We start from the raw sequence: 21,641 nt of genomic DNA, 5'->3' as shown, positions 1-21,641 counted from the left end.
GAACTGTGTGAGAGTCACCTCTCAGTTGAGGCCAGTTGACAACCCTCCTCAATCCACACACCACACCTCCCCCTATGGCTCCCTAGCACACAGTGAGAACCCTGGCCCACGCTCTTTCCCTGGGGTCCTGGGCAGCAGACACTCGGGCAGGGCTCAGCACGGTCGGACTCCTGTGCTTCCCCGACGGCTGTGTAGGACCACTTTGGTGCCCCGAGGCTGCCCATGGACAGCCTGTGGCCTGCACAGCCTCCTGTGTGCTTGCTGTCATGTAGACGATGGCTTCTGAGTAGATCCCTTTCAAGGGACTCCAAAGTCGCTCCAGGTGGGCAACCCCTGTTAGTCACCAGTACATGGTTAAAATGCTTAATAGGTGGAAATATTAAGATTTCCAGGCAGAAAATTCATGTTTTGCTGCATTCTTCTCATAGCATGGGAGATAAATGCAGGTTTCCAGAAGTCGGACATGACACAGCAATTAAAACATACCCATGGAATGTGAGTCCTGCTCAGCCCCGAGGCAGCTGAGCAGCAAAGCCCAGCCGAACTTCCACCTCCTCGGGAACCATGCTGGCCGAGATGAAGTTAACAGAAACCAGACTGACTCACCTGCAACACGATGCATGACAGTTGGCAGAGCACCATGAACCCTGAGCGATGGAAACAACTCAGGGAGACTTCCTGGTGCTCAGCTCACTGTCCAGAGGCCACGGAGCTAGGAGAGGGAGACTCCGAGCACAGACCAAGGTGGAGCCAAAGCCTGAAGAAAGGACAATAGTCTACAGAGAGAGAAGGGCCCTTGAAGCCCATCGGCACCAACCAGAGAGGCTGGAGAAAGAGCCATGTCAGTGGACCAGAGGGAGGGTTATCCATTGTCTGCCCGCTTCTCACCAGTCAACCACAAAAGCCTCAAGGCTCGCAGAACATGGCATAGAGCACCCAGGAGGACCTTGCCCTGCTGGCGGAGGGTAATTAATTCCATGGTCCCAGTTAACAAATATTGCCAAATCTTTACAGGAAGTCCAAAGTGTTTACAGCTTAACAGCATCTCTAAGCCAAGCTTTTGCATGCTTAAGAATACAAAAATAAGGGCCAGTGCTACGGAGTATCCAGTAAAGCAGCCACTCGAGCTACTAACAGCCCATATGGGTACCAGTTCAAGTCCCAACTACTCTCCTCCTGACCCAGCTCCCTGTTAATGCTCCTGGGAAAGCAATGGAGGAGGCCCAAGTCATTGGACCCTTGTACCCACATGGGAGATGCTGAAGAAGCTCCTAACTCATGGCTTTGGACCAACCCAGCTCTGGATGTTGCAGTCATTTGGGGACTGAACCAACAGATGGAAAATCTTTCCCTCTTTCTCTGTAACTTTGCCTTTTAAACAAGTAAATCTTCTTGAAAAAAAAAATATAAAAATATCCAGCATTCAGTAAGGTGAAAGGCACAATGTCTGGCATTCAATCAAAAATTACCAGGCATGGGGCTTGGTCAGTGAATGGAACATTTATTTCTCTATATATATAAATCTGCCTTTTAAATAAAAATAAATACATCCTTTTAAAAAAAAGAAACAAGACTTTAAAAAATTAAAACTTGAAAAAAATTGCAGGTGTGCAAATAGATCATTTATCCCCAAGCAGGAGAAAAATCTTGATTGAAATTGACTCATAGAGCCTGGCGGCGTGGCCTAGCGGCTAAAGTCCTCACCTTGAATGCGCCCGGGATCCCATATGCACCGGTTCTAATCCCAGCAGCTCCACTTCCCATTCAGCTCCCTGCTTGTGGCCTGGGAAAGCAGTCGAGAATGGCCCAAAGCTTTGGGACCCTGCACCCACAGGGTGGGAGACCTGGAGGAAGTTCCTGGATCCTGGCTTCGGATTGACATAGCATTGGCCGTTGCGCTCACTTGGGGAGTGAACCATCGGACGGAAGATCTTCCTCTCTGTCTCTCTTCCTCTCTGTATATCTGACTTTCCAATAAATAAATAAATCTTAAAAAAAAAAAGAACAAAAAAAGAAATTGACTCATAAATGACAGAGATATTGAGATTTGCAGACAAGAACATTACAAAGCTACTATGCCTGCATTCTACTATGATCAAATGTTAAATAGAGACATGAAAGATGTAAGAAGACCCACACCAGGGTTTGGCGCAATTGCTCAGTGGATAAATTCCTGCCTTGCATGTGCAGGGATTCCATACAGGTGCTGATTCGTGTCCCAGCAGCCCTGCTTCCCATCCAGCTTCCTGCTTGTAGCCTGGGAAAGCAGTTGAGGACAAACCAAAGCCTTGGGACCCTGCACCCACATGGGAAACCCAGAAGAAACTTCTGGCTCTTGGCTTTGAATCTGCTTAGTTCCAGCTGTTGTGGCCACGTGGAAGTAGAACAGTGGACAGAAGATCTTTCTTTGTAAATCCGCCTTTCCAAAAAAATGTCTTAAAAAAATAAATCTAAAAACAACAAACAAACAAAAAACCACACCAAACTTCTAGAGCTAAGAAAACCAGGTGTGAAAAACACATGGAGGTGGACTCTCGGTCCACTAACCCACAAACCAGAGAATGGGCCCTGTTCTGGTGTGTGTCATATCCGGTTCCTCCAGCATTAGTGCTGTGTGGAAAGCTCTGGCTGTAGGCTGGCGTCAATCTAGTCAAAGTGTCCCAGGCACTGCATACTTGAAGCGGTTTTGTCAGCTGAATTCTCAACATGACCTCCTGCTGACTGGAGAGTCTTCAACAGTAAATCCTTTAAGGACTCAGGAAGTCTGCTCCTTTTTTTTTTTTTTTTTAAGTCAGATATATAGAGAGGAGGGGAGACAGAGAGGAAGATCTTCCATCCGATGATTCACTCCCCAAGTGAGTGCAAGGGCTGATGCTATGCCAATCCGAAGCCAGGAGCCAGGAACCTCTTCCGGGTATCCTACATGGGTGCAGGGTCCCAAAGCATTGGGCTGTCCTCAACTGCTTTCCCAGGCCACAAACAGGGAGCTGGATGGGAAGTGGAGCTGCCGGGATTAGAACCAGCGCCCATATGGGATCCTGGTGCATTCAAAGTGAGGACTTTAGCTGCTATGCTATCACACTGCCAGGCCCAGGTCTGTTCCTTTTTGAAATCAAACCAGCCCTTCGAAGTGTTTTCAAGCCACTTCTCATTAACTGGTGAATATTGATTCAAGAGGGTTAAATTTGGAACCTGTACAAAAACTTCTCTTCACACCTGTGCCATAATATAAGCTTCTACTTTGTCAGTCCCTAACATCTATCTCTTCTGTATTTTCACGAATTTCTACTTTACAAGAGTAATTATTTTATATACAGTGACAGCAGTAGGCAATAAAATGCTTAATATAAGAGTGGAAAATAGTAATATCGGAAGAGATTACTGGCAGATTGGACATGCTAGAAAAAAAATCTGTAAATCTGAAGAGATAGTAATGGAAACTATCCCAAGTGAAACAGAGACGCAGAGATTAAGGAACAACAAGACAGGCACACAGAGAAGCAGGAACAGAGATATGCACAGAGGAGGAGACAAAGGGCAGCAGAGAGCAATGGCCAAACTTCAAACAAGACTACACACGCAGTTAGCACCCAAAAAGGAGTGAGCAGGAAAAATGCTCTTATCTGAGGAAGCGACAGCTGAAGTGTTTCTAAATTTTTGAAAACGAAATTAAGACATGTAAGGACATTCAGCGATTACAGAATATAAGAAATGTTCTCCCACAGAGAAAATTCTACACTTAGAGAGAACTTTGTTGGTAAATTCTACCATTTAAGGAAGAAATGATACCAATTCTAAACATGCTTTATCAGAACATTGGGAAAAGTTAACACAAAAAGGATAACCTGAAAAATAAGTATACTGAGTGAGAGGATCTAGGCAAAGATGGAGATCCGCTGTGCTTTTCTGATTACCTGGGATTCTAGAAAATGCAAACTAGACTACGAGGGAGTCTTCAAAAAATTCCCAGGACGTTATGAACGTAACCATCCATGAATGTCAAGCCACCTTTGCACTAGATCAACTTAACATTTAATTCCATTCTTGCATGGCCAAGCAGCAGACACCCGTGGGTGCTGAAAGGACAAGAGTTTTCCAGGACTGATGGACATACGCTTTACCTTGACTGTAGTGACAGTTGATGAGTGTGAACGTATGTGCAAGCTTATCCAACTGCACACGTTAAATATCTGTGGTTAACTTGTGATGATGATACCTCATAGAGCTATTTTTGGAAATAATCCCACCCCTATCATTTTGAGTTGTGCAGACACAGTGTCATTTTCCTTACTAGTAGAAGGAAGTCTGGAGTCTAAAGGAGGTCTGGATAGTTCAGGCTGTCCAGAGGAATGGGGTTTGCCATGCTGATGGGAGATCCTGCAATCGGTGTCATCCTTGTTTAAGATCAACAAAGAGAAATGGGTAGAGGGGCAGGTGGAAGATGAGCCACTCAGGCAGAGCTGCCCTCGACTCCCACCATTTTCCCCACCCTGCCGAAGTTTCATCTAAAGCCACCTTGCTGGGTTGGCAAGGCCATAACTTGGAGTTCAAAGCTTTTCTTGTATAAAGATGCCACACATGCTCAAATGCAAATACACACACGTGCATACACCTGCACCACACACAAAACATGTAAATACACTCACACATATACACATAGGCAGTTTCTCACACTCATTCACCAACAACCACCCACAGGGTCAACTTGGTGAGGTCAATCCCCTAGGCTTGGGTCACTCGGACACACGCAGGGCCGGGCTAGGTGATCACGCAGCTGTGCGTCAGGTCTCTCTCCCACTAGCCACCTTGCCAACAATGTCCTGAGAGAGAGCGACTCAGTGCTCTCTACAGAATGGCCAAATCACGGCTCCAGACAGCTGAGACTGCCATCACCCAGCACAGGGGAATTCACAAGTATAAAGACACTAGTATCGTCAATATGGCTATGGCTCCATCGTCACAGCCCTGGGGGATTGTTGGGTAATGCTACAGCGGCCATAAAAGATAGGCAAAGGCAATCCCATAGGATGGGCCACGAGTCTGCCCGTCCACTCAACTACAATGTGCCATCAGGGATAGCATGAGAGCATCTACTGCCACTAAAATCCACCACAGTGCTGTCACCTGCACAGGGACACTGAGTACACACTGTCCATTCTCTACAGTGGCCCAGAGGCCCCACACACAGCATGTCCTTCATAACTACACGCTAAGGGACTGCTGGGTTTTTAAGCTTATTTTGTTTTAAAGATTTTTAAAATTCATTTATTTGATAGGCAGAGAAAGAAAGGGGCGGGGGGGAGAAAGAAAGAGAAGAGAAAATTTTTTTTCCATCCACTGATTTATACCCCCAAATGACCATAATGGCTAGAACTGGACTGATCTGAAGACAGAAGCCAGGAACTTCCTCCAGGTCTCCCACATGGGTTAGACTTGAACCACCCTTTGCTGCTTTCCCAGGCCGCAAGCAGGGAGCTGGATGGCAAGTGGAGCAGCTGGGACAAGAACCAGTGCTCATATGGGATACTGACACCACAGGCAGCGGCTTAGCCTACTATTCCACAATGCTGGTCTTCAAACTATCCCCAGATCCCGTGACACCCTCCAGTCTAAGAGGTCTCTGATATCCCTTCCTCAACACGGGCAGCCTCACAGATTTGCTACAACTGGAAGGCAGTGAGGGCGGCCATCTGGAGTGTCTTAGTGGACAGCCTGCAGCAGTCAGACCTGGAGCTGAGCAGGGGGCTTTGGAGATGGACCAGGCCTGCTGACAGAGCTACGTGCTGCGCCGTCAGCTCCAGGATCGCCAAGGAATGAGGACGAGTGCTTATGGCTTCACTCCACTATATTTGGGGGCTGGACACTTTGCAATATCTGGTCCCAATGATTGAAAGTGATGTGGGCAGGTAAGGGACTGACAGAGAGGAGCTGGGGACTAAACATGCCACCCCGTTGCAGCCCAGCCCAGTTTAGCGCACACATAACTGCTTCAGACAAGTCTGGCAGCAGCGTGGCCCTGCAAAAGCCCTCGTTGGCTGATAGCTCAGCTTGGCCCGAAGGACAGTCAGGTTTGCAGCATCCAAACCCCCTTCTCTGTACCGCCCAACCTCCTCTCCCATACACTGCCTAAGCCGCCTTCTGTGCACCGCCAAGTTCCCTCCCACCACCGTCACTTCTGTGTAGCAGAAACGTTAAGCTCTTCAATGTTGTAAACTTGGAACCAGGGCCAGCTGGAAGCGTCCAATACAACTATAGGCTGTGTCCCCCTGGTGACCTCTTGGTTATTCCAATAAAATTATCATGGTTGTCACTCCCAGCATATTCTCGATGACACGACACTTTCAATATTTTCCAAGAAGGGCAAGGAAATTGGCAGCACCCAAGCACTGCCCAAGCTCCATCCTCTTTGAATATTTAACTAAGCCCCACCTCCGACAGCATCCCCAGGCCTCCTGAGACTATGAAAATACAGCCAACCCCACCCGAGTTGCCTGCACTTATTTTTTGAGTGTAAACTTTTCCTCTGCTTTAGATAAACTTTGCTTTCCAGATCTCCTCAATCTGTCTCCTCCTTGCTAGAGAGAGAACATGGACCAAGCCCAGCTAGGGCCATGAGGCATTACCACAGGGGCTATGCACGCATCCTTGCAGCCTGCAGACCACAGGCTGCCTCTGGCCCCTGCACAGCTTCTCCTTGGCTTAGCTTTGGCGCACAGGTACAAACCTACTGAGATAATTTTATCATGCCCCCGAGTGTACAGAAATGCTTGGGAAGGGTGGCCAATGACCAGGGGAAATAAAGCCACCCTGTGACCCAGATACGCCTGCAAATACAAGAAGTGGCCCTGGAGTCTCAGCCTGAGAAAGGTTCTGGTTGCCACCAGGCTGACTGAAGGGTTCCCACGAATGGGGGCCAGGGAAGCATGGGCAGAGTTAGTGGGAATGGGGACACAGTGTTAATTCGAGATGATGAAAGAGTTCGGGATGGTGATAACGGCTACACAACAATGCGAACGGACTTAATGCCACCAAACTGTACACTGAAAATTGTTCAGATGGCAAGTTTTGTGTTATATATCTTTCATATAACTTAGCCTAATGTTCAGGTTTTGTTTTGTATTTATTTGAAAGGCAGGATGACAGACATGGAGAGAGACAGAGATCTTCTGGCCTATGGTTCACCAACCAGGGCTGGCACAGGAAGATGCTAGGAGCCTAGAATTTAGCTGGGTCTCCCAAGCAGCTGGGAGGAATTCAGGTTTAGGCCATTCCCATCGCCTCACAGGTGCACTGGCTAGAAGCTTCATCAGCAATGGGGGTGGGGCTTGATCCCAGGCACCCCAAGCAGTGGCTTAATCTGCAACCAGCTTACCAGAGGCAAACTTACTTAAAAATAAAATAAAATAAAAAGCATTCCAGAAAGTTCTCAACAGAAATTCTGTGACTTTGCGCCAAGTTGACAGATCTCAGAATGGGCATCCCCACCAGGAAGTGAGGCTGGGGTCTATGTGCCTAACACACAGAGTACAAGCGCCATCCTGGCAGCCCTGGTATCCTTACAGGTGCACTGAAGCATGGGAAATGCAGGAACATTTCCTGGTGGTTTGCATTCCTGAGACTAAGGTTTGCATTCCTGTACCAAGTGGCAGACTTGGGGGTTGGGAGGGAGGGAGGGAGGGTTGGTAAAACTAACCCAACATCAAGGAGGCCTTGCCTGCACCCTGCCCTGCTCTGGCCAGAGGCCACCACACACCGAGCCTGGCACACGAGCCCTATTATCTCCACCTTAAAAGCCATGTAGCTATCATGAGCCCCAAGGCTCTGTATCCTCTCTGATCCTGTTTTTACCTCTTGTCTGGACAAGGCAGACAGGCTTGGCTTTGCAAGCCTCATGTGAACGTAATAATGGTCCTGTAAGATGCTCAAACCCTGAAGCCAGCAGACAGCAACTCTATCCCTAAACTGGCTGCTTTGTACAGTGTCAGTGGCTCTGACGTACACAGGCCTGACACTTTGTCACCTCACGGGACAGAGTCAACTGGGGTGCCCCCAGGCCTCCAGCTGAACCTGGCTCAACTGCAGCAGATTAGTGAGACAAAGTGAGGAGCAAGCGCTAGAGTTTTGATCAAAATTAGCATTGGCGTAAATCGGTGAGCAGCAAGCCCAGGCAGGCACAGGAAGTTGCATCAAGACGGGCCGCCTCTCTCCCAGGGTTGCCATGTTGGGGGGCGGGCGGGACCCACCACCTGCTCTGGTTTTGCTTATCTTTCTCAGCTAATGTGTTTATCCTTTGCTTTTATTTACTATTTTTATTTTGGTTTAAAATGTTATATATTTATATTTCTTTTCTGTGGTTGTTTCTGTATTTCTTCAATCTAAGATACATCCGCATCCCACACTGAAATGCCTGAGCTGGAATCCTGGCTCCTCTTTGGATTCCAGCTTCCTACTAGGAGGCAGCAGTGGTGGACCCCTGCCATCCATGTGGCAAACCAGAATGGACTGGCTCCTGCCTTGGGCTTGGTTCAGCCCCAGCTGTTGTGGGTATTTGGGGCAGTGCACCAGTAGATGGAAGATCATGCAGTGTTTCTGCCTCTCTCTGGTTTTCAAATGAATGAAAATAAACACACATTAACCATCAACAATAGTCATATCTCAATTTTATAAATATAATAAACTTCTTCCCTGCATAGGTAGCTATACCCACAATAAAGTAAGTAGAATCCTAGGGGTCAGGCTAGGATGGTTCTCACAGCACCAGGAGCTGGGGGTGGCTTTCCAGCAAGTATTCAAAGGTTGGGATAGTTGGGGAGAAGGCAAGGAAATTGTCAGCAGGCTGCCAGTCCAGGGGGAGGCAGCAGGGCCATGGGGAACGTAAGCAATGGTGATGTGCATGGCCCAGAGGTCACAAGCGTAACCGGTACAGGGTGGAGGAGGAAACTGTCCAGTGGCTGACTCAGGGCACGCTGGGGAAGAGCAGAGGGCAGTGAAGTCAAGCATCCATCTGATCCGCACGTCGGAGGCTCTACAGGCACAGGCACCTGCTCCCACACTGCGGCTGGCTCACCCCAGACCCACAGGGGGCTGCTCCTAACTTCTTGATACCAGTACAGACCCCGGCCATGGCCAGCATTCCACTTCTCTCCCTGCTGGATACCTGCCCATTCATCACCCGCCAGGCCCCACAAGTGTCTGCAGAATAGAGGATCAAGTGTGGACAGGGAAACATCAGGAGTGAGTGAGGGTGCCACAGCTCTTATTTCCTTCCTGGGCTGGCTCTGTCCCCACTGGCTGCCACAGTGTCTGGCTGTGCTCTTGAATCCATCCTTGTTCACTGTTCCCAGCATACACTCATCCTTGAGCCTCCTGTGTGCACCAGAAGGTCCCACAAACTTTTCTCATCTGAGCCTTGCATCTATCCACTGCTGAACTGGATTCCTTGCCTTATCCTGGTATCACACAGTTGCAACATCCCTTCCTGTCCATGGGGATCATGACACGCCCCATCAGGCAGGAATGGATGGTGCAGTGGAGAGCCAAGTGCACAGACCTGCAACTCCTGTAGTTATCATTCTAACCTGTAGGCCGCTAAGGGGCCCTGGGGACCCCAGAGCAGCACAGCCAGGGAGGCTTCCCATGACCCAAGAACTCTGACTCACACAGCCCGTCTCTAGAGCATGGCCCCGTGTACTGAGGGTCCTTGCCCACCTGGAAGTGCTGGCCTCTTTGTAGATGAGGACATAAGTCCTGCCCTTGTCAGTGCCCATACTCAGGAGCGGAACCCAGGCCCCCAGCCCACCAGCAGCAGCCCTGCTGGGGACAAACCACTTCCTTCCCTCAGCACCGACAGGCCCCACCCAGCTCTGGGGGCTGAGTAAGTTTGGCGGCTCAGAAGATTTGTGTTGGGGCTAAGAAGGCTGTGGGGGTGGGAGGGGAAGTGTGGTTGGAGCATCCAGATAAAGGCCCTCTGTGCCTCAGTTTCTCCTCTTGTAGGATGACTGAGCAACATCCAGCTGAGCATTGACAGGACTGAGGTAAGCGTGCGTGTTCCCTCCTCGGTGGGCTGTCGAAGCCCTGCGGCCACCTTTTCTGTCCTGCTAGAGTGGCCAACGGTGACCCCCACTTTGCTCCTGGCATGCACCGACCGCAGAAACATATAAACATGACAGAGATCCTCACCATTCAAACCCCACAGGGTTCTGGAGCTTGGTGCTCTGGATGTAGTATACTGTGTACCCTTGAACATACCCAGTACAATCATGGTGACACTTGGGTTGTTTTGTCACCACCACTGCAACACTGCCCCCACCCACAAGCCTTTTGAGGTGGCCCGTCCACTGTCTCCATTGTCTGAAGAAACCTGGTAGATTCGCTTCTCTTTCCAGGCAGCACTTGCACTTGTTAAGCTACAGACTGCAGGAAGCTCTAGGTGTTACACGGTGGGAGGGTTCTGGGGGTGTGTCTGGGGCCACCTCAGTTCAAGTACAGCACGACCTGTTGTCACCCCTCCTCCCCAGCCCTGGCTGATGCCGATGACCTGAGCCACAGTCCTGCTTCCTGAGGCAGGGGCCCCTACGGGGATCCCTGGGGGCACAAAAGGCTCCACTTATCATCATGGTCAGCAATGTGTAGCACTCAGCCAGCCAGAGGCATCGCACACGGCTGTGCGCTGATGCTCACAGTAACTGCCTTCTTACCAGTAATGCTGAGAAAGCCACAAGACAAGAAGATAGGACAGGACACCACTCAGCACCACAGGGCAGCTTCCTGCCTCAAAAACATCCGTCCCCTAAAAGTCTCTGCCCTGAGCATCCCCTGCCTGCCACAGTCCACCTCACAAACCCAGGTGGGACCCCAGGGTTCAGCCCAGTCCCCAAGAGCGAGCCCCACTCACCAGACTCCCAAGGATGAGTCTCTTTTTCTTGCGGAGCTGAATTCTATGCACCAACAAAACACAACTTCCTTTTTCTAGCTTTCACAACGTGGGTCACAGAACGATGGCGTATTTGCATTTCCGTGTCATTGCGTAGCCAGAGAGGGGCTTGGCTTGCTGCTTCTGGAAGGGCCTGTTCGCCCAGTGACCTGAAAACATCATCCTCTGCCGCTGTGGGCTGGTTACAGTTTAACAGGCAGCTCACAGGGCCTGTGTGATCACAGGACACCCTCGCCCCTCTTGGTGCTTCTGCGTTTGGGGAACAGGGGTCAGCAGGCACTGAGGGGACCTGTGGGAACCAGACAGGCCCAGATGCTCTTTCAGAGGCTCCCCATCAACTTCTTCGGTGCTAGCAGGTGGGGAGACGGGGGAGGGAGCATGCTGCAGACAGGGTATCAAGGTGCTCTGAGTGGCTGAAGCTGGAGTTCCAGGGAGGCCTGGCAATAGAGCCCAGCCCTCAAGCAGACCCTCCTTGTCATCTTGGAAGATAATCCTCAAATGATTAGATGGCAAAACCTGATACTGTTTTGGTAATGCCTTTTTAATCCAACTCTGACTTGTGTGTGTATTTTTAAAGGTGGAGCGACACCAGTACAGAAATCTTTAATCCACTGGTTCACTCTCCGAATGACTGCAAAGGCAAGGCTGGGGCAGGTGGAAGCCAGGGCCCAGGAAGTCCATGCAGGTCTCCCACATGGATGGCAGGAGCACCAGTGCTTAGCCCATCATCTCTGCCTCCCAGCAGGCATTGGCAGGAGGCTGGGTCAGAAGTAGAGCAGCTGAGACTAGAATTAGCACCTGATATGGGACCAGGGCATCCCAAGCAGTAGCCTAATTCATTCACCACAAAGCCAGCCCAGCCTTAAGTTTTTACAAACCACTGATTTCCTGGGGCCGGGAACCCTAGCTATCAAGCTGATAAAACGCACAGCCCCTGGGGGTTCTTCTTCCTGTTCCCAGAGGACCAGGTCTCCCAGGAGGCAGCCCTTGACATCTGGATGCTTCCAGTTCACAGAGGAAAGGACAGACTTGCTGCCACTAACCCCTAGCCACCAGCCTCTTCTGATATTTCCTGAGCCAGGAGGCTGATAGTGGGGGTCCCATGAGTAACAGAGGCCATGCCCAGGACCACAGGGAATACAGAAGAATTGCTCTACAAAGTCAGGATGAACCAGACAGGACACTGCCAGGCCAGGTGTAAGGCTCCAAACTGCCAGAGGAGGACCAGAGCAGCAGGTAAAGAGGAAGACTATGGGGGAAGGGGGAAAAACACGCTCCAAGCAGCACGTCCTAGCAGCCATTCCCTGCCCCCACGGCTCAGGCTTGCCACACCCTGGCATCCACGCCCTTGTGCCGTCCCTCCCCCTACGAGCAGGTGACCATGGACACTAGAGTCCAACAGGGCACTGTAGAAATGAAGAGGGGACTTTGAGGCCTGGTCACACCCTGTGGTGGCTCCTTCCTTCCCTGCTGAGCGATTCGCTCCAGGAATCTATGTGGGGAGGAGATGAGGCCAGTCAACACAGGCACTAGCTGGCCCTAAGAGAGATACCTTGGAGACTGACTCTCAGCCCAGTCCTCGTCAGCTGAGACTGACTACTCCTTGGACTCCACCCAGCTGGCCTTCACGAGACTTGAGTCAAGGCCAAGCTGTTCCCAAATTCCTATCCTGCCAAGAGTAAACTGAGTTCCTAAGTATTTGCTGTGATTTCATTTTAAATATTTATTTGAAAGGCAGAGTAACTCACAGAAAGGGGGAGACAGGTCTTCTATCCACTGGTTTACTCTTCCAAAGGACCACAATGGACAGAGCCGGATGAGGCCGAAGCAGGAGCCTACACATCTGGGTCTCACATGTGGATGACAGGGGCCCAGGGACTTGGACTCTACCATCACTTTAGCAGGAGCATTGACAGGCAGCTGGATCGCAAATGGAGCAGCCAAGACTTGAACTACTACTCATATGGGAGACTAGCATCACAGGCTGCAGCTTAACTCGCAATCCTGCCTCTCTATTGTTATTTTAAACAGGGTTTGGATGACCTACTAGACAGCAATCATAAATGCTTCTCGACACTTGCTCAGGAAGAATCGTGCTGAGGGTTGCAGGTCAGTCCTGTAGGGAGAAGTATCCGTTGGGAAGTAGTGGAAGACACTCCAGTTTCTGTCTTATTTCCTTCATGAATCAGAAACCTAAGTGGGTCTGCAAGGCCGGCAGGCTCTTGGTAACCTTGGAGATCAGCTGCAGCAATGGCCATTTGTGCCCAGTTGTGCACCTTCAAGACGCAGGCTCTGCAGGAGAGGGCTGTCTGCCCACAGCGACCTCTTAGCCTGATGTCCCGCTCCAGGAGTCTGCTCATCTTCCCCAAAGGACAGAGTATCTACTGAGAGTCCCCTAAGGTCCCTGCTCTGCCCAACAGAGCACGAGCCCCGTCTGCCAGGAAGGCCGACTACAGCCTAGGGATGGCCATCTGGACGGCAGGTCGGGGAAGCCCACAGGCAGGACGCTCAGGACAGGAAGCACAGGGCACACTTAGAAGGAGCAAGAGGGGTCCGGCACGGTGGCCTAGTGCCTCAAGTCCTCACCTTGCATGCACCAGGAGCCCATATGGGCACTGGTTCTAATCCCGGCAGCTCCACTTCCCATCCAGCTCCCTGCTTGTGGCCTGGGAAAGCAGTCGAGGACAGCCAGAAGCCTTGGGACCCTGCACCCGTGTGGGATACCTGGAAGAAGTTCCTGGATCCTGGTTCAGATCAGCGCAGCACCGGCTGTTGCGCTCACTTGGGGAGTGAATCATTGTATGGAAAATCTTCTCTGTATATCTGACTTTCCAATAAATAAATAAATCTTTAAAAAAAAAAAAAAGAAGAAGGAGCAAGAGGACGAAGACTTGTCACAGGGAGTGTCCACTTCAGAGCAGTCCTCTCGGCAAGTGTCCACTCCTAAGGACAGAGTCCCCAGGGAAGCCTTTTACCAGGAGACCTTCCCTGGGGCAGTGTCCCTCACCCCGGGGGAAGCACTGGAGGAAGTGTCTTTTCCTGAGAGTGCTCTTCTGTCTGATGATTCACTCTCCAAGCAGCCTCAACGGTCAGAGCTGAGCCAATTCGAAGCCAGCAGCCTGGAGCCTCCTTTGGGTCTCCCACGTGGGTGCAGGGCCCCAAGGCTTTGAGCTCTCTTCAGCTGCTTATCAGGTCACAAACAGGGAGCTGGATGAGAAATGGGGCCGCTGGGATTAGAACCAGCGCCCATCCGGGTTCCTGGTGTGTGCAAGGCCAGGATTTCAGCTGCTAAGCAACTGCACTGAGCCCCACATCTGATATTTCTAAACAATCAAATGTAGTAATAGACTTTGGGTTAGTAGCTTTTGGAGGTTAGGCAAAAAGTGGCAGATGCGACACTGGCGAGGACCTGTGGGATGGCTGTCCTGCAGCCACTACATCAGTGTTGCCCTTGCACTGGGAGGGGGTCTGTATCATTTTTTAAGGCGTCACGATGGAGAGAGGGAAAAGGTTCATCGATTTTTACATGATTTCTAAACTGTATGTGATCACATTGATTTCCACACAAAGGCTTAATTTAAAACAGGAGCTGAAATAGGCATTTAGCCTAGAGGTCAGCAGGCTGGTTTAAGAAGCATGGGTCCTACGAGGCTGGCACTGCAGCATAATGAATAAAGCTGTAACTCAACCAATCTGTATAGGTTCAAATCCTGGCTGTTCCACTTCCTATCTGGCTCCCTGCTAATGCACCTGGGAAAGCAGAAGATGGCCAGTAACGACTGGACATTCAGCAGGAGTCCAGATGGAGTGGCTGGAGCCCTGACGACCTGGCACCTGAGGCCTCCAGGCCTTCTGCCCTGCTCACCTCCGTCTGCCTGCCTGGGTAAGCCTGTCCCTCAGCCACCTGGACAGTCCTTACCAGCCTCAGCTCTGCCTTCTGAGTATGCCGATCCCGTGTCCCATCGTCCTCCATGAACGCAGGGCAGCAGTGCCACAACCTCTGAGCATCCCTTCAGTTCTCCTTTGCTCGGAAGAGGTGATCCAAGAAGCTTGGGGACATCAAAGCCTGGCTACTCAGAACCTACAGGACGCAGCTGGAGGCGCTGGAGCAGAATAGGGTGAGGAAAGCACCTGAAAGCAAGAGTTCCTTCAACGATGAGGAAGCTGAGGTGAGGACTCAGATGTTGTACACAACAGGCTAACACACGCTTGCAGAGCAGGTCCTAGGTACAGAGCAACCTGCAGGCTCCAGAGGCGGCTCCCGAAAAAGGAAGCTTGCAGACCCGTGGTTGTACTCTCCCTGAGCCAGGTGGCCCCTTGTCCTGGCCACTCTGCACTTGTCCAGGTCATGGCCGGTCACTCCAGCCCCACTGGCACAGACGCCAGTTGCTTCTTCAATCACCTGTTTGTTTGGGGGAACCAAGAGCAGTGCGGGTCACTCATCCTTCAGACCCCAAAGATGCGACAAAGTGTCTGATGCTGTCATTCTAGCCAACAACACAGTGGGAAAGCCAGACCTGCGGGGGCAGGAGAGGGGCTGGAAGTGGCCACATCCCATGGCTTCGCATGGGGGTGCCATGCCAGCTTTCAGCCCCAGAAGCAAATCACACTGAACACTTGCCCAAATAACGAGGTCCATCCAGCAAAGGAAGCTCCGCAGAGGAAGGCCCTGAGGACAGCTGACACGGCTATCTTAGCGGGATGAGCTTCCAGGAATTTGCGTTTTTGTTTCTCAATGCTTCTCAGCAACGTATCAATTTCTACAAAGATCATGTATTACATTGGTAATTGGGAGAAAAGCCAACCTGTTTTAAAAAGTGAGCGAACAAAGGCCTCACGCTGCTGCTTGGCTATTCCCAGCCCTCGTTCTTGCGCAATGAAAGCCAGCTGTCGCCATGACTGTTGACGTGTGGAAAATTTAATTTGTACTTAGCTGTCCTAAATCTCTCTAAGGAAAAATGTGGTCAAGAAACTAAAAAAGAAATGTGATTTTGCTTCTGAAAAAAAGTACCCCCACCAAAAAAAAAAAAAAAGTTTTCTAGGTTGCTTTTAACCGAAACTGAATTTGGTTTGAAGATAGAATATTCCCAAAACTGGCACTGCCTTTAATTTCACCTAACCACCTCCTGAGCAGGAAAGGGACAGCCCAGGTCCACAGCCACAGGGGCGGTGGGCGGGGTTGTAAGAACAGGCCGACCCCTTCAGCTTCCCTTAGGCCAGGCCCTTGAGGGCTCCCTGTGGGACACAGAGAATGCTCAGGTATGAGTGGCTAATGGATCATCTCTCTTTCTACCTCCTCATTTAGAAAAAAAAAAAATTGCCTTAAAAATACCAACAGGTTTAGTCATCTTGGCCCCAGGAGCCTTTAGCAAAGAGCCGGGAGGCAGCCCCACCGCCTTCAGCGACCGAGCCAGAGTTTTCCAGACAGGAGGCCCAATACGGGAGGCTGCGCACGCTGGGTCTCAAGTGGAAGCAATTAGTTCTTAGCGTTAACAAAAAGCCCTGCTGTGCCCGCACTGGCACCAAAGGGCTGTGCTGCTTTCTTGCTTTCTTTTTTTCTCCTATCAGAAAAAATTATCCATATGTAAATAGAGAGCAATACAGAAAAAGGAAGGCCAAACAGGGGCCACGCCCCCACTCTCTCCTTGCCTTTGTTGTGGGGCAGCTGCGCTGCAGGGGAACAGCACCGCCCAGAAGCCCCGATTGCAGCCGGCTCTTTACCCTACCCTTCCTGCACACCCCACTCCCGGCAGACAGCACACGCTAACAAAGGGCATTCGCAGTCTTCCGGATCCACCCCTTACAGCTCAGGCCTCAGTGACAGCCCTGATTTTTCAAAGGCAACTCCAAACTCAGCAGGCCTGGTGCACTCAAAGGGTCTGATGCTGAGCTGGCCAGCTCCGGGCAAAGGGGCTGGAGGTCCCTGAGAAGTTAGGAAGCCGGGAGAAGCAGGGAGGAGCGTCCCTTCGTGCAGATCTGAGTGGTGCTGAGGAGGGTGGACTTCAGGGTGGAGGACAAGGAGGCCCCAAGTCCAGTCATCTCACTGATCTTAACAGCAGTGTTTGCACAGACCCTTTGCATGCTGAAGAACAAACAGGCACACTCTGGCTCGCAGCATCAGTCTCGGTGACAGTAAACCAGGGCTTTCAAAAGCCCTCAGCCCACACTGCCACTGGATGAATTCAGGCAGCTAGTTTGTTTTGCAGACAAAAACTTCTGGATCTTATTTAAAAAAAAAAAATCATGCAGAAGGCAAGAGGTTCAGATGTGCTTTGCCGGCGATTTTAGATCTATAATGTCATCCGTCTAGACCTAGGACCTCCACACCAGGAACAAGGTGGCCACAGCCCCTAGACATAGCACAGGCTGCCCAAGGCAACCACAGTCAGAAAATCAGGGTCAGCTGACCAGGATCCCCCAAGCCCAGTGAGTGTCTAAGGTCAGAGCCAGCCAGTTTATTCTTTGTTTCTTGGCCAGTGCAAGCATCAAGTGAGATTAAGAACTTGGTAGCAGGGCCCGGCGCACTGGTGTAGTGGTTGGGGTCCTCACCTTGCACGCGCCGGGATCCCATATGTGCGCTGGTTCTAGTCCCAGCAGCCCTGCTTCCCATCCAGCTCCCTGCTTGTGGCCCGGGAAAGCAGTCGAGGACGGCCCAAAGCCTTGGGACCCTGCACCCGTGTGGGGGACCCAGAGGAGCTCCTGGCTCCTGGCTTCGGATCAGCGCAGCACCAGCAGTTGTGGTCACTTGAGGAGGGAATCATTGGATAGAAGATCTTCTCTGTCTCTTCTCCTCTCTGTATATCTGCCTTTCCAATAGAAATATATATATATATATATATATTTTTTAGAAAAAAGAAAAAGAGAACTTGGTAGCAGAAAGAAGCAATCTCACAGAAGGGAAAGCCACTCAAGAAGCAGTTCATTTAAGCTCGACCTAAAGTTCCCCCCACAAAGAAACTGTTACCATGTCCATCAGGTCCAGCTGGGATATGTGAGATGCAGAGTAATAATTTACTCAGCGCCTATAGGCTAGGGGTGATCTGAAAGACTGAAGATCAGTTACTGGGAAACCTAAGGCGTATGTTCACTTTACAAGCTTGTATTAATAGGTACCTTTGCCCTTTTAAAAATCCTGCAGTTGAATTTCTAGAAGGATGGTTGGACGGTCCTACTGAGGATGCCGGACTTGATCGGGCACTCACACCAGGGTCTTGCCTGCAGAGTTCACCCTGCACCCCACCGCAGGCTGCCACAAGACCTTCCTTACAGCTGGAGAAACGGAGGCACTAAATCCATGATCCCGTGGCAGGCCCAGATGTCCACTCACACCTGTCCATCTTGCAGGCACAAGATGTCAGCAGTCGGTGGACATGTCCTACTCTGCCTCCCTTCTTCCACTCCAGGCTATGGACCACTGGGTGCCCGGAGCAGGCTCAGAGAACTCTGTGGTCATCCAAGAGGCATTCCAAGTGCCGGGGGAGACTTAACCAGGCTCATCCAACAGCATCTTTCTGTGAGTCCTGAAGCCCTGGGGGACACAGCCTGACCCTGGCCTTTTTTTTTTTTTTTTAAGATTCATTTATTTTTATTGGAAAGGCAGATATACAGAGAGGAGAGACAGAGAGGAAGATCCTCTGTCCGATGATTCCCTCCCCAAGTGACCACAACGGCTGGTGCTGCGTCTATCCAAAGCCAGGAGCCAGGAATTTCCTCCAGGTCTCCCATGTGCGTGTAGGGTCCCAAGGCTTTGGGCCGTCCTCGACTGTTTTCTCAGGCCACAAGCAGGGAGCTGGATGGCAAGTGGAGCCGTCGGGTCCATATAGGATCCCGGCGCGTTCAAGGTGAGAACTTTACCCACTAGGTCACCGTGCCAGGCCCCAGACCCTCACCTTGACAGCAAGTCAACCTCGCTGGCTGGGGGTTGCTGCTGCAACCACACACACGCGCGTGCACACATACACACACGCATGTAACACATGCAATCAGTCTTTCCACCTGATACTTGCTCAAGATGCCCGTATCCCCCAGTTATCCTGGAAAACAACTTCTTAACCGCCCTGAGCCACAAACATGGTGTGAGAAAACAAGATAGCAGGAGCAACCTGCGCGCATGTGTCTGGTACACATTCCACCTTGGCGGCATCCAGGGGCCCGTTTTCGCCCAGGTCCTAATGCTGACGGGTAGTTGTACGTTGGGGGTGGGAGGCAGAGAGAGGAACTGATGAGAGCCGCACGGTTAGGCTAGCAAAAAGACAACACGACCCTGGCGTCCCACGGGCTCCCTCGCCCTGGGGCCCTTCCAGGCTCCAGTGCATTTGTAAAGCGCACATTTCCCACACCCAGCCTAGCTGTAAAAGCCACCGACAGCGAGAGGCGAGTGGAAACCCGGAAACCAGCCAGGGCCCATTGCAGCGCCCAGCCTGGTACTGCTTGCTCCACAAATATCCTAGAGAGAGCCCTGTGCCCCAGCCCCGGACCGCTGCTCCACAAATATCCTAGAGAGAGCCCTGTGCCCCAGCCCCGGACCGCGCACCCGGGCGAGGACCACAGCCTAGGTTGGGCGGGGGGTGGAGAGCCTGGTGTCTCTCTCCAAATAGCCCATTGCGCTGGCCCTGGAGGGGCGGCAGGGTCCCCGTCCCGAGGGAGGGCCGGCCCCACCAAACCGGAAGAATCGGGGTCCCAGAGACACCTGAACCAAACCCAGTACACTCACCGGCTTCCCTTCCGGACGAAAAGGCTTCACAACCCAGCGCCGCAGCTCCCCCACGGCCGCACAGGCCAGCTCGGCGTCGGGAGCGCCCGGCCCGCCCCGTGTCCACCCAAGCCCGGTGGTCGCCCCGCAGGGCGAGGGGCAGCCAGGACTCGGCAGCCAGGGCCGGCTCCCGGGCTCGGCCGGAGGAGCCCCGCGGCCCCAGAGCCAGCCCCCCGTGCGGGGCTCGGCTGCAGCTGCGGGAGCGCAGCGTCTGACAAAGCCGCACGTGCGAGCCAGCGGGGGGCGCGGGTCTCCCGGGCGACGCGGCGCGGGGCGGGCCCGGGGCTGGGGCCGGGGGGCGTGCGCCGCGGGGCGGGATCGGCGCCAGACGGCCCTGAGGGGCGGCCTGGGTCCTGAGGGCTCGCTCGCTCGCTCGCCGGGGCCGCCGTCTGGCCGGACGCCGCGGGGTGTCCCTGGCCACCGCGGGGACTTGGCGCGTGGAGTCACTGCTAAGGAGGTCTTTGTAGTGTGCCTGTGAGTTGCGCCTAGTGTGTGAGCTGTGCGATGGAGGAGTTCGGCGGTGTACGCAGGGTAGGAGTGAGCTCTGAGGTGGGTGGTGTGTGTAGGAGCGTATGTGCAGTTATGTGCGGTGTGACTTGTGCGTTTTGCGTGAGAGCATGGCGTGCGTGTGAATGCATGTGCAGTATTCTGTGTGTATCTGTAGTGTATGTGTCTCATGAGTGAATGCACAGTATATGTGTAGTGTGTGGTGTAGGCATGTGTCGTGTGGTACATGTATGGGTAAATATTGTGATGTGAATGAATACGTGTTGCGTATGTGGGGATGTATAATATGTGTGAGTGTGGATGTAGTATTGTGTGTATGTGGTCTACGTGCAGTAGCAATGTGGAGTATATCTGTATGATATGTGTTGTGTGTGAGTGTGTGTCTGTCGGATATTGTAGGACGTTGTGACCCTACAAGGTCAAGGAACACAGCCTTGCTATTGCTAGGATAACATCTGCATGAGAACAACTGAGTGGGTACCATTCCTATAGCTAAATGGATATCATTTGTATGAGAACAGTTGAGCGGACAGCATGTGAAGGAGAACTCTTTTAAGATTTATTTATTTTTATTGGAAAGGCAGATATATAGAGAGGAGGAGAGACAAAGAAGATCTTCTGTCTGATGGTTCACTCCCCAAGTGACCACAATGGCTGGAGCTGAGCCAATCTGAAGCCAGAAGCTCTTCCAGGTCTCCCACATGGGTGCAGGGTCCCAAGGCTTTGGGCCGTCCTCGACTGCTTTCCCGGGCCACAAGCAGGGAGCTGGATGGGAAGCAGGGATGCCGGGATTAGAACCGGCAACCATATGGGATCCCGGCCTGCGCAAGGCTAGGACTTGAACCACTGCGCTATCGTGCCAGGCCCAGCATATGAATGAGAACTCTTGGTGGAATATACAAGAGTTCCAAACTAAAGTGTAGAAACAGTTGATAGATTTTGTTGATAAGCTCAATACCTCCTCCCTTATCCTATATGACCCTCAGTCTATAAAGTCTGAGGCCCCTAATAAACTTTGGCCCATCAGAGTCCACGCGTGTCATTATAGGTTCTGCGCCAAGTCCTTCTCTGCAGGACAGCAACAGGATATGTGTGGTATGTGTGACTGTGCAGGAGGTGTGTGAGAAGAGTGAGTTTCTTTTAATAGATATGTGTGTGAATGTGTGATTGTAGTATACATTCGTGAATTGTGTGTGTGAGTATATGCGATATTTGTGTGGTGTGTATGGTGATTATGTGTGATATGCATATGTGAATATGGACGGTATATGTGAGTATACAGATGGTGTTTGTGTGGCGTGTTGTAAGTATTGTATGTGTATCATGTTGTATGTACTGTAATGTGGTGTGACATGTGTGTGGTATGTAACATCAGGGGGGGTCTCACATTCTCTCCCTGGGCAGGTGCTAAGTGTACCCAGATGTGTGTACAGATGTACCAGTGTAACC

At 51.5% G+C, this 21,641-nt stretch overlaps 1 protein-coding gene across 2 annotated transcripts in view; it reads right to left on the bottom strand.

Annotated features, from left to right (window-relative positions):
- The window catches only part of FGD3 (FYVE, RhoGEF and PH domain containing 3), a 52,829-nt gene extending 41,800 nt beyond the window's left edge, over positions 1-11,029 (bottom strand). For both annotated transcript variants that reach the window (XM_040963652.1, XM_040963653.1), the window contains exon 1: positions 10,895-11,029. The gene's annotated coding sequence lies outside the window, so the exon portion shown is untranslated. The remainder of the gene's footprint in view (positions 1-10,894) is intronic.
- Between the last annotated feature and the right edge of the window lie 10,612 nt (positions 11,030-21,641).

This window comes from Ochotona curzoniae, unplaced genomic scaffold (genome assembly GCF_017591425.1).
Source record: "Ochotona curzoniae isolate NIBS_2020 unplaced genomic scaffold, NIBS_Ocur_1.0 scaffold_3208, whole genome shotgun sequence".
Taxonomy (NCBI): Eukaryota; Metazoa; Chordata; class Mammalia; order Lagomorpha; family Ochotonidae; genus Ochotona; species Ochotona curzoniae.
This window is presented reverse-complemented; position numbering and strand designations above follow the sequence as displayed.